Here is a 14,228-nt window from a genome sequence, read left to right as displayed (position 1 = left end):
TTCTGCATTGACTTTCGCAAAGTCAATGCAATATCTAAATTCGACACGTACCCTATGCCCAGGGTCAACGAGCTCTTAGAACGGCTAGGGCAGGCAAAATATTTATCGACGATCGACCTTACGAAGGGGTACTGGCAGATCCCCCTGGCATCGTCATCAAAAGAGAAGACGGCGTTCGCTACTCCGTTTGGGCTGTTCCACTTTGTCACCATGCCCTTCGGGTTACACGGAGCAGCCGCCACCTTTCAGCGGCTGATGGACGAGGTCTTGGAAGTCCACCAGGGCTACGCGACCGCGTATATAGACGATATTATCATCTACAGTTATTCCTGGGAGGACCATCTGAGGCACTTGGAAGCCGACTTACAGACACTCCAACGGGCGGGGCTCACCGCGAACCCAAAGAAATGCCAGTTCGGCAGGAGGGAAGTATCGTACCTGGGGTACACCGTGGGGAATGGACGGTTGAAGCCATTGTTGGACAAGGTACAGGCCATCTGGGAATACACACGCCCCAACACGAAAAAGCAAATACGCCAGTTCCTAGGGCTGGCGGGGTATTACAGGCGATTTATAAAACACTTCGCCTCATCAGCTGCCCCCTTAACGGAGTTAACAAAGAAAAACCAACCCCAGAGGGTGGTATGGATGCCCCGGGGGTACAGGCGTTCGAGACATTGCGTAGATGCCTGATGTTGGGGCCGGTACTACGACTGCCCGACTTTGAAAAACCGTTCCTACTACAAACGGATGCATCCAAGGTGGGGCTCGGGGCGGTGTTGGCCAAAGAGGAGGGGGGAGTTGAGTACCCGGTGGTATATTTGAGCAGAAAACTGTTTCTGCGGGAGAAGAGCTACGCCACAATAGAGAAGGAGGCATTAGCCATCAAATGGGCAGTAGACTCTCTACGCTATTTCCTTGTAGGTAACCCCTTTACCCGGGTGACGGACCACGCACCATTGAAGTGGATACAAACCATGAAAGACTCCAACACACAGATACTCCGCTGGTACTTAAGTATGCAACCCTTTGTGTTTGAAGTAAAACACAAAGCGGGTAAAGACCACCAGAACGCGGACTGCCTCTCACGGCTGCCGGGTAACGAGCAGGAGGGGAGGGGAGACTTAGAAAAAAGGGGGAAGGCATGTGACTGGGTGGAGCAACCCCATCACCACCCACTAGCGCAAGACAAAGAGGGGGGGTAGAAAACGGCACCGGGGCTCAAACCGCTCCAGGCGCGCAACAGGACAGCGGTGTAATGCGGCATCAGCGGGCGCCAGAACAGGATGCCTGCATCACGAGCGCGCCCGAGCCGGCCGCTGACGTCACGGGCGTGCCCGGGTGCGTCAGAGGGGAGGGCGACCTGGAAGGTCCGGGTTTAAAAGCCACCGGCGAGTTAGCCAGAGGGTGGTGGACGGAGCAAGCAGGTAGAGGTGGGCGGACGGAGCGAGCAGGGAGAGTGTTGGTTGGGCGGCAAGCCTTAATCTTTGTATTCATGCCTGTTAGTGTGAAAGAAGCTATTTGCATATATATGCAACCTCACTTAAGTTGCAGCCCTTGGCATGTGCTGGGAGTATCATTGTGGCCCCTGGAGCTTCCAAGTTGAGTAGCCTTGATCTATGTCATCCTTGATAGATGCCTATCTAACCTGCCCCGCCCTGCCCTGCCCACAGCAGCCACCCACCAGCGGCCTTGCTTTCGTCGCCCACGAGCTGCTTGTTCTCTGGCACGGTTTTCCCTGTCTTCCAGGAAAGCGGCTGGGGGTGTGCTGATCTCAATGCGGGTCTCCGCAGACCCGTTACAAGGCATTTGAAAAATGGCTCATAAAAATGAATCTCTTTGAAATATGAACAGCTAGGTTCTAATGTTCTAGAAAGCCATGCACAATCGCACATGTGCCAGTTTATTAACCCCATATCCTCCACCTACCCTGGACAGTATGTTCTGGCAGGCAGGAAAATAGGCTGTGGGCTGCTCTTGGGCATCCAAGCCTCCTACCCATGTTTACACCTGTGCTGCTGAGGGAACTGGAGCCCTGGCCCATAGTGACCACTTTCTCTACTCTGTCTTCAGAGCGGAGTAGCTGGAGAACAGCAGCTGCTACGAGGTGATATGGGAGAAAGGGAGAGTAAGGCAAATTTTGGGGTGGCTAAAGCCCCTGCAAGTTCCCCCACCCAGCACCTCTCCTGTATGAAAGCTTCTTATACTTCTTCCATTACAGCCACCTCTCACATTCCTCTATTGGAATCTGTAAATGCTGAGAAATGTACAGCCTATATGTAGTTATAGGTTTTATATATCTCTGAACTGCAAGGTTTGTTCAAATTGTTTTAATGCCCTCCAAACACATTAAAGTCTTTGAGAAATGTAATCATTTTACATTTCTCAAAAAATCATTTACATTTATACTGGGCATTTCTTATTTGTGTTTTGCCCACAAATCTTTTAATTTCCAAGTCAAAAGTCTGTCCTTTTATTTGTGCTCTCATATATTTGTGCTTCATCAAGCTAAATGTTTCTTTTTGTTAGCTCTCTTAATAAGAAATGTAATTTCCCTCCTTAATGCTGAATTTTGGAAAAATACTTGACCATAAATTACCATAAATTAATGAGTAACGGGAATTCAGCCAGATAGTTTCTTAGCTGGAATGAGACTGACATATGATCTGACCATGCGATGTTTCCAGTAGTGCCACCATCAGCAAATTGCAAGCAAGAATATGTGATGAAAATTGTGTCATTAGGTATGTTCTGTTTCCACAAAAGAAATAAGTAAAATCTTTATCATCGAAATAAATTCTCTGCCATCTTTAAGAATGTTTGCTAGTAACTATCTAAAATAGAAACTCTTTTTGGAAATGTTTCTGTCAGATTGAGCACATTTTTATTTCAGGGTTCAAATAAAGTACCTGCTTGTTAAAAACTTCCAAGTATCTAAACTGGTCTTGAATGTTAAAGAAGTTCTTAGGGGCTCCTTTATTCTTATATAGATCCTTCTTTCCTTGTTCTTCATTTCATCTCCTTCCAAAACACTTTCTTGCTTCTCTCCAACTACTTGATTTAGACCCATTGATTCAATGCTTTGTTTTCTTCTATTCCACTTTCTGCTGTGCTAATTCTCTCATCCGGATCAGCCCCATCCTTTGCTATAGCTAGATACTTGGAGTGCATATTGATGAGATTGCCTTCATCATTGTTAGACGCATTTCCGTATCAGTTTTTGAAGCAGAGTGAGGGTCCTTTCTTTTTTACGTTAGATAGCACGGACACTATCTTGTTTCCTTCATCAAGCTGAGTTGAATCCTCATGAAATCACAGCCTGAGATTTTTAAGGCTGGGGTTCCTGCTTGGAGCAGCCAGAGAATCATTTCTTTATGACTTTAAATTTCAGGGAGCAAGATTAGATGGACATGGATTCTTTAGCTACCCACACCGAGTTTGGAGTTCATGTTTCCATCCCCAGGAGATGACCCCAGAGAACTTATTATAGGACAGTGACCATTTTTAGAGCCATTCAAAGCCATCTTTTAAAAAGGGAAGGAGAATCTGAGGAACTACAGACTGGTGAGCCTCACCTCAGTCCCGTGAAAAATCATGGAGGGGATTCTCAAGGATTCTATTTTGAAGCACTTGGAGAAGGGGAAAGTGATCAGGAATCATCAATCTGGATAAACAGGTTTGTACGTGTATGTAGCGGCTTTAATTCAAAGATCTCAAAGCACTTCAGACTATTATTCCTATGTATAGATGCTAATGATGAAGCAGAAATTGAGGAGGTGATATGCTTAAGTTGCGCAGACTCCACTGGTTCACACTCCAGAGGTTTCAAGTTCTGCATCTCATTCTTCCTCTAGCCCTCATCTTTGCCAAATGAATTCAAAAGGTAAGATTATCAGCTCGTGTAAAAGAGTGTCAGTTCATTGACTTCAATACAGTTATACTGTTTGATGCCAGCTAAGGATCTCATTTGGGGCCATCATTGGGAAATAATCAGAAATAAATATACTAGCCATAGAATTTATAATGCAAACATCATCCTCTGCTTTCACAGAAACATCTGGGCAAGCTTTTGATTTCATTGAGTCATTCTCTAGATGACTACTGGAACACTTTGACACAAATTTTGCAGAGATTATGTATGACAAATGTAATAGATCAGATTTTGGAATAGCTAAGCAGATTGACAAGAGGAATTTCAATGAAGTGATTATATTCTTCTCTCATCCTATTTTCTATTTAAGCCACTTCAAAATGTGGCTGCATTTTTGTGATCAAAATAATCTTTATAAACTGTTGAATATTCTGTTTTTTGGTTTTTTGTTACACTGAAAAATGAGGAAAAAATGAGAAAAATGCAGCTGGTCACCTGTAGGGAGCTTAGCTAATTTTAACATAAGATGACTGCGTTTCTATAATTGGAATGATGAAAAGCAGTTTTTCCCTTTCTGCTGTGAGCTACTGATGTTTCTATCCTTAGAAAGGTCAACTGCCTCCTACAAGACCATAAATGAAACTTCCAAACCACTCTACAGAACAAAGCTTTGACTTCATAACTCACACAGTAAAATCTGTTATACAAATGCAAATCTGTTGTCCTAGGGGAGCCATGGATACTGTGAAAAAGTCAAGTAGTTTCATTCCATTTTCTCCACTGTCACAGAAAGGACAAAAATGTATGTCAACAAAATTAATTTATTCCTGTGATGAAGATAGTAACGAGAAGAGAAAATGGTAGGGAAAACAAATGTAACCTTATGACATTTCTAACACACTGATCAAAATATGAAATGTCAAAAAGGCCTATTTTGAATAGCAGCTTATTACAGCATCCTGTTATTGTCAGACCTGACATTATTTATTTATTCTACATAAGTTAAGTCACTCCTCTCAAATCTGAAAAATAGCCAGAGTTACAGAAAAGTGGACAAAAGTGACATCGACTAAAATACACTAAGTCTTGTGAGAGTCCAAGTAGGGCACAATAGATGGTTTCTCCACCAGTGCTAAAAAAATATAGAACCAAAAATAAACAAAGGCTGCTCCAATGATACTGAAATAATGAGCTCACTCCAGTGCCGTTACCTTCAGAGGGAGGAATCATTGTCACCCTCCGAAAGCCTGGTCACTCAGCTTAAGTACTATGGAGGAAGGCACATTGCCGTCCATTCACTGACAAATGAACTTCAATAGGCTGACATCAGCTGCTCCTTCACCTTCTTGTTTTGTCACAGAGTAGCAGTCCTTCGGTGCATGCACTACACAGTCTGGAACACATCATCCAGCATTGGGGCATTTTGTAGTACCAACTTCAACCCCTAATAAAAGACAGTTACCTGTTTCCATAACTGGTGTTCTTTGAGGCTGTGTCTAGACTACATGCCTCTGTCGGCAGAGGCATGTAAATTAGACACATAGGCAAAGGCAAATGAAGCCGCGATTTAAATGATCGCAGCTTCATTTACATTTACATGGCTGCCGCGCTGAGCCGACAAACAGCTGATCAGGACGCTAGTCTGGACGCTCCCCTGCCGACATCAAAGCCCTTTGTCGGCAGCCCCATTATTCCTCGTGGAATGAGGTTTACCGGGGCTGCCGACAAAGGGCTTTGATGTCAACAGGGGGAACGTCCAGACTAGCGCGCGAGCCGACAAATAGCTGATCAGCTGTTTGTCGGCTCAGCGCGGCAGCCATGTAAATGTAAATGAAGCTGTGATCATTTAAATCGTGGCTTCATTTGCCTTTGCCAAAAAAACAAATCTACATGGCTCCGTCGACGGAGCCATGTAGTCTAGACGTACCCTGAGATGTGTTGCTCATGTCCATTCAACGTAGGTGTGCATGCTCACCATATCCACCAGTGCTGGAAGATTTTCCCTCAGCAGTACCCACAGAGGACAGCCTCCAACATTCTCTGTAGTAGCATGTACATACTGTCCTCTAAAGGATGTTGGGCCTCCTCCTCCCTCAGTTCCTTCTTGCTGGAAACTCTGACAGAAGGGAAGGAGGGCAGTATATTGAATGGATGTGAACAACACATACAAGAACATCAGTTATGGTAACAGGTAATGAACCATCTTTTCTTCTTCAAGTGCTTGCTCATGTCCATTCAACATAGGTGATTCCAAGCAGTGCCTAAAGAAGCAGGTAAGAATTTAAAGACATACTGAAAGCAACACAGCTCTGCCCGAACCCAGCATCATCCCTGGCCTCCAGCGTGATGGTATAATGGCATGTGAATGTACTGAAGACCATGTTGCAGACTTGCAGATGATGTCCTTGAATAGGAACATAGGCCAGGAAGGCAGCTGAAGAGACCTCTGCCCTGGTGGAATTCGGCCTCACCAACAAGGGCAGCTGTACACCAGCCAACGAAAGGATCTGCAGATATGGCACTTCTCACTGATGTGACATTCACTGAAACAATGAAAGCAGTTGCCACGTAGGTCACTAACTGGCATAGGCCTGTGGCAGTTAGCACATGGTTTGAAGCCAAGGGCAGGGCAAGCTACGTCCCTAAAGAGAACTAGCTATCTATATTGAATTGACATGAACAAGCACTCAAAAAAGAACTTTCCAAATATTCCCTGCAGTGATTGTTGGTATCAGGCTCTAGATGAGATCACACCCGACTAGGCGATATCAAATTAGGACAAATCAGTGACATAGTTTGAGCCTCATATGTATGCAAAAACATTAAAACAGGAAAATGTTAATGACATGTTCTTTTATGAAAGGCACTGATTCTCAGGAAACCCTTGAACAAATGATGCCAATTTTGTACCATAAACTTACCCCAGATTCCAATGACACACACTAATGCTCAGGGCAATCTCAGCAGGCATGTGAATTGTAGAGGCCTCAGAAAAATCAGCTGATAAATAGAAAACTGTAATCGGTCTTAGCTATGGCTGAGGTGGCACTCCTCCATAATTCAGTGCAGCAGAATGAGAAACCCAGGATATGGTTCTCAAATTAGGGTCTATGGGCCACTGATGGACTGCAAAGTTCTATCCATCACAAGAGTAAAGAGTGCTCAATTAAAACAAGAAGCTCCACTGCAATGCAATTGTTCATGTACCCCTTTTCAAGCAAAATCTGTTGCGGGCCTGCCACAATCCCCTTGTAAAACTCTGCCTGTTTAGGTTGCTTTACAGAGATTTATATCTATTACAGGCAGTCCCCGGGTTACGTACAAGATAGGGACTATAGGTTTGTTCTTAAGTTGAATTTGTATGTAAGTCGGAACTGGTACATATTGTAGGGGAAACTCTAGCCAAACATTTCTCCAGAGCTCAGTTTTATTCTCCCACACCTCACTTCCCTCAGTCCTTTATTCTCAAGCTGAGGTGTCTGCTGAGAAAAGCCGCTCCGCGTCTCCCTGGTCTGCTGGGGGGGGGGGGCGCTAGCTTCGCATCTCCCTGGTCTGCTGGGGGGAAGCAGCTAGTGCGGGGTTGCCTCACCCCGTTTGTAAGTAGGGATCCGAAGTAAGTCGGATCCATGTAACCCGGGGACTGCCTGTATTAATCAGTCCCATTCATTGTTTCACATATACATATCTTTAGTGTAAATTCAAACCGCATCAAATATTCTGAGGTCAGCAACATTGTAGCGGGCAGCCACACATAGGGGGACAGAATCAAACTGGAAAGAGGCCTTTGAGATGTTTTTATATTTGGGGACTGTAAACAGAGAGGGCAGTCACTGGAGGGGAAAATATCTAAGTATCCCACGGAAAATGAATTATGCAGGAAGCAATAGATTGTCTTGTACTGTCCACATTCAATATAATGAGCTAAGCTAGCAAAACCCACTAGACTGTTTTACCTTCCATTCCAGCACTGGAGTATGTGTAAATAAAACAAGTTACAGTGAAAATACAACCAGACTCCAGCAGGTTTCTGCTCCAGCAGGAAACCAACTGCAAGACCCTACAGGTACTACTGTTTGGCAGAGGGGTAACAAACAACAGAAAGTCAGTAATCTGATTCGAGGACAGGACATGCTGGGACAGTAAGAATAGGCAAAGAAAGGAACTGGGTACATTTACAAACCAGCCTTCTGTAAAATGACACATGCAAAGTCGGAGACACAAGGCAAGTGAAGTAATATATTTTATTATTATTCTGTAAATATATATTATTAATATATATTATTCATTATTCTGTCAATGAGAGAGATCAACTTTTGAGCTTATATAGAGATCTTCTTCAGATCTGGGAAACTAAGACTATGTTTATGCTACCACTTTCATTGATCAGGGGTGTGAAAAAACCCACTTCTCCGAGTGACATAAGTTTCACTGACAGAAGCACCAATGTGGATTTCACAGTGCCAGTGTTCTCCTGCCAACATAGCTAGTGCTTCTCACTGGAGGTGGTTTAATTATGTTGACTGATGAGCTCTCTCCTATTGGCATAGAGCAGCTACACCAGAAATTTTACAATAGCATAGCTGCAGCAGTAGTAGTACTCTGTAAGATCTCTAATGTGACATAGCCTAACTCAAAGTGTCACTGATATAAGATTTGCACAGATTGTTTAGCATGGGTAGTTAATACATATTTCCAGGGACCAGTCAAGGTGAAGCGGTCTGTTAACAGCCCTCCAGTGGGGAACGGCAGGGGTTGCACCAACATGAAATCAGGCAGGGAGGACACCCCATGGCACAGCTCACAGAACAGTTAAGAATGAAAATCTACCAAGACACTGATATGGCTGCATACTGTCTTCTGTATTTCCTTTTGTACAGTACTTCAAATATTTTATATCTAAACTTCCTTTGTAACTATTTTCTGCTAGTTACTCCTGCTGGCATGGTAATTTATTTCATGCAGTCAGTGGAAAAGGCATAAATTCACAAATAGAAGACACACATTATCAGAAATTAAACAAACTACACTTTATTTTAGATTAAAACCTTACTCATATTGTAGATGTATCAAAACTAGAACCTTGTATCAGAGACCCTTCAAGACTGCCACTTTCCCCCTCTTGAAATTTGAAATGTCATTCTTCTATTGTTTCATTCAAGTAAGTTTTCCTATAACCAACACATCCCATACCTCACAATTCAAATTGTCCAATATGGGAATAGAAGGACTGTGTCTCTGGGATGCAATAAAATGTCTGGAAGCAAGTGCAAGAGGTCCGGCGTGGACCCTATGTACCCAAAGAAAAGCAATAGATATTAATTTGTACAGCAGAGACTAAAGAGCAGTCTGACTATATTGCCTAGGAAGGCAAATAAGCCACGGCTAGAATAAAATATGTAATTCATTGCTACAAGATCAATATCAACGCTCTTGGAAGAGACTTCAGCTTCTTCAGACCCAATGTAAATAAATGAGTTTTTCCCAAAAAATGCATTCTAATAGTCCAAGTCTTATGAAGATGCACTTGTGAGGACAGAGATAATGAGAGCATTCCCAATCAAATAGGATTTATAATTTTATGCCTTCAGCATTTATAACATAGCCTCTAGTCTAAGCTGATATCAGCATGAAAAAATTGCAACTGGTGTCCAGGTATCAACAGTAAAAAGCAATGTTTATTCATTTCCCAATGCTACTCCCTGCCTTAATGACTAACACATTTCTCACTTTAATAATGTGCAACGTGTACTTTGAATGGTGCTAGCAGTACCTCGGCTGCAGCTGTCTTATTACATCCAAATTCTATTCAAAAATTCACTTAGGAAAGGTTAAGGAATAGTCTTTCAAAATATCTAATACATGTACTGGGATTTTTAACATTAGTGTGTACCTTGTTTTAAGCATCAGAGCTTAGAACATAATACCCATAATGCTATAGAGGGAATAAGTTCCCAGCAATATGCTCTATTCAGTCTATAGACAAATACTCCATTTATATGTGCATTTAGGGCTTCCACAACTTCAGTGGCAGCCAGGTGTAAATAGACAAAAACATATTGTTCCACAGAAAGTGAACTGAGAATGTGATATCGGCACTACCTTCACAAATTATACTTGGAAGGAAAATGCCCTATCCTGATCTCACATATTCCAGTGTAGTTTCAGAGGATTCTATGATATCACTCTGGAGTGTGTCATCAGATCTCTTCAATGTGATGTCCTGACAGGTATCTTGCTCTGTCAAATGTTGATAACTGTTTGGCTTTTTGTGTATCCTCCCTCTGTGCGCTGCACTTTGTCTGCACACACAGCCAGCACAGCAGACCCTGAGAGAATCCCCAATGACCACACAATCAAATAAGGTGTGAAGCCACCAGGACAGGTGTGTTGTCAAACAAAGTAAGGTCTCCAGCTCCCTGCATCAGATGTCTATTGGTCTGCTAGTACATGAGTGCCTCCTGACAATGCACCAGCTCAGTAAGGGCACATCTACACAGCAAGGCAAAAGTTAACGTAAGCTATGCAACTTCAGATACGTCAATTGTGTAGCTTAAGTCGAAATAACTTAACTCGGCTTTTGGCGCTGTCTACACAGCAGGAAGTCAAAGGAAGAATGCTCTTCTTTGGACTTTCCTTACTCCTTGTGAAATGAGTGTTGCAGGAGTTGGAGTAAGCAGTCCTCCAGCTCACCATTATTTCAAAATAAAGGCTTGCTATATAAACATGCTCTTTGTTATTTCGGAATAACATCAGTTATTCTGAAATAACACTGCTGCATAGGCTTAGCTCAAGTGATGGGACTTTCTATGTCCTTATATCATCTTATACATGTTAGTTTATATATCACTGTATCCTAAAATGCAAGCATGTGGGTCACATGTGTGCATATCTTTAAATATGCAAATAACTCAGCATATGAATCAATCCCGGTTCCATATAGAATTCACATCCCTCCTGTGGCCAATCCCATCCCTCAATCCAACCCTTCCTTTCCCCCCCCAAAAATAAAGAAAACAGTATATCATCAAGGGCATAACATTTAAATCATGACACCTTGATAAATCAGTCTAGAGTTGAGGATTTTTCACAGAGAGCATGCAGTCACCAGCCTCATCTCTTTTAAAATAAAGGACTGCTAGTTCTAGCGCCTTTGCTGGTCACTATTACAGAGGTAGCAAATGAAGAAAGAGCCTAGCCCTCTAGTAGCTATCCATTTAGGGCTTTATAAGTCCAAATCAAGATATACAACTAGAACTCCACTCAAAACCCAGTCACAAACCCATAGGGTATGTCTACACTACCACCCTAGTTCGAACTAGGGTGGTTAATGTAGGCATTCGAAGTTGCAAATGAAGCCCAGGATTTAAATATCCTTCATTTGCATCTTTCCAGGCGCCGCCATTTTTAAATCCCCGTTAGTGCGGACTCTGTGCCTGCGGCTACATGAGGTGTAACGGTAGTTCGAATTAGAAAGCCTAATTCGAACTACCTACTCCATGCCACGTGTAGCCGCGGGCACAGAGTCTGCACTAACGGGGATTTAAAAATGGCGGCACCCAGCAAGATGCAAATGAAGCCTGGGATATTTAAATCCTGGGCTTCATTTGCAACTTCGAATGCCTACATTAACCACCCTAGTTCGAACTAGGGTTGTAGTGTAGACATACCCATATAGACTACAGTATCATACACACTTTGCATGAAGTGCCCCTTAACAAGGCAAAAGTCACATCCTGCACTAGCTTATGTTCTAGGTGGCCCCACAAGATAGATTTGTACCACAGTTCTGGGAAATTGCAACTTAGGTGAATTTAATGTAGCTATGCTAGCTTATCTCAGAAATGGCAATTTTATGCATCATATAAAGATTTTTTCTCAAGAGTTTTAAAAACAAAATAACTCTTTTTAACCTCACAAGATTTTTTAATGTAAATCCACTCATTAGTACAGAACTACACAAATAATCCAGAACTGCAGTGGATTCCTTGTGCACATTATTCATAGCTAGTGAACAAAATAAATAATAAGGGTATGGATATGAGTAGCCTGGCACTTCCTCACTTTTGTTAAAAACTGTTTATCAAATTATTATTATGAAAATGAATGTGTTCTGGTGGGAGCTGTGTTTGGTAATAGCTTGGTAAAATTACAGAGATTCATGAAAAATCAAAGAACCTCAAAGCACTTTATAACAATTAACTAAATTACCCTTAAAATGTGTGTGCGTCTCTCTCTCTCTCTCTCTCATACACACACATACACACACATGCACGGGCACAAACACACACACACAGGTAGATACAGGGGCTGAGCACTGAATGTGCCGCACTTTATGCAGGTGACAGTTAGACACCTGGCAAGGCGGTCATGCTTTTAAAATATTTTAACATTGATATTGAATATAGTAAAGGACTGTAAAGACATGCTAAAAAGACTTCTGAATTCAGATAATGCAGTCTCCCTAACTGCATTCACCCCATAAACACATTATTTTTTTAATTCCTGTGGCAAACTATTGTGATATGTTAAATAGCTGATATGTTTCACTACAGAAGTTGCAGCATTTCAGTAAAGTGGTGGTGACTATCTAATTTCACCTTCCACCCTAAATAATCCAGAACAACACATTTTATGATATTACCAACATTTTTAAATTATAAGATCAACTGATGCAACACATCATTCTCTTTGCAAATTGTCTTCATTCTGAAAATAACTAGATTAGAATGTAAAAGGAACATGAAATCTATTTAGATTCCAAACAGTATCTGCCTGAGTAAGAATCAATAATAAGCCATCGTGAATTGCCGCATTTTTAACTTTAGCACTTTGTATGATTTTTAAGGTATTGCTGATAACTTTGTTCACTGAAAACACATTTCCATTACTTAACACTGGTATTTATTAACTTCAGCGTGTTACATACAATATTGTCACTGAGGTGATAGTAAATACAGCAAAGGTGATAGCTAGAATTATCCAAAAGTTGTGTTGAAATGGAGAGGCATGCTTCATAGGAATACATAGACCAAACTTCTCCTGGGTATCTCTGCGGCTATAGTGAACCAGCAGAGGTGGGATGATAAACTGAATTATGGTTGCGGCATAAGAGCCCGTTATTCCAACGATCACCTCTATGTTCTCAGTAATGACTGCAATCACAATTGGTGGGATGATGGTCAAAAGTGGAAAGAGGAGACTTTCAACCACCCAAATATGAGAACTTTGGAAGGAGCTGAATATAGCTCGTATGTTGTCTCTTAAAGCCACTGCATTCAGGGGAAAGACAGCACTCACCTTAAAAGTAGTATAGAGTCCCAAGAAGTAAATGAAGAACATTCCAGGCACAATAGAACAATCCAAAAAATTTAACAGAACAATTTCCTGAATCTTGTCATTTTCAAAGGTGAACATGATCAATAATGAAAGCAGTGCATAAAAAGCACTCACAACTATGAAGACAATAGCAATTCCCAAACCAAGGTTGGTCTTGTTTTGTATGGGAGGAATGATATGAGGAAGGGTGGCATGGGATACAGCAGCTAATGAACAAGCTCCAAAGATGTTTGGAAGAGCACCAAAGTTAGCCAGTGTAGGATTTCCTTTGCCTCTGCCAATGGCTAGCAAGTAGAATGCCATGACGAACATAATCCAAAAAACTGCAAAAGAGAAGAGAATTTGGATTACAAATTGTTGGTGGTAAATTCTAATTGCAACACTTGGACAACTTCTTTATTCCTTTTTAAAAATCAATGTATTAACCATCCTATTTCCCCCATCACCAGATTCCTTTTCTGATAGTTGCTGTTTATTATAATAAACAATAGAGACAAGCCCAAAATAAAATCATGAATGCAAACAGCACCGCACTTGGCCTTTCTAGCTGTGGGCTAACACTGCTAGATGGGCAAATAAAAGTCAGGGTAGCTCCATTGCTTTCAGTGGACCAATACTGATTTACACCAGCTGATGATCTGACTCTGACTCCAAATGTACTTGCATCACTGATCCATGTACTTGAGCAAGCAAAAGAGAAGGTGAGGAACAGAGCTCAGACAGAAATAAGTTAATAGGCCTGGTCTGGCTTTATGTGTTAGTGCACGATTAACTACGTATGTTATGTATCAGAGGGGTAGCCATGTTAGTCTGAATCTGCAAGAACAATGAGAAGTACTGTGAAGATGATCAGATGGTGACATGCGTCTGACGAAGTGGGTCTTTACCCATGAAAGCTTATGCTCCAATAAATCAGTTAGGGTATGTCTACACTACAAACTTAATTCAAACTAGCGGAGCGCTTAGTTCGAACTAGGTAAACCTCATTGCACAAGGACTAAGCCTAGTTCGAACTTACTAG

The 14,228-nt window shown here is 42.1% G+C and overlaps 1 pseudogene; it reads right to left on the bottom strand.

The window, feature by feature from the left end:
- Nucleotides 1-12,781: 12,781 nt before the first annotated feature.
- On the bottom strand, nt 12,782-13,510 carry LOC149523549 (putative sodium-coupled neutral amino acid transporter 12 pseudogene; annotated as a pseudogene).
- Between the last annotated feature and the right edge of the window lie 718 nt (nt 13,511-14,228).

The sequence above is a fragment of the Pelodiscus sinensis genome, chromosome 15 (genome assembly GCF_052426305.1).
Source record: "Pelodiscus sinensis isolate ZL-2025 chromosome 15, ASM5242630v1, whole genome shotgun sequence".
Classification (NCBI taxonomy): domain Eukaryota; kingdom Metazoa; phylum Chordata; order Testudines; family Trionychidae; genus Pelodiscus; species Pelodiscus sinensis.
The sequence above is the reverse complement of the archived record's forward strand: the minus strand, read 5'-3'. Positions and strand labels throughout refer to the sequence as shown.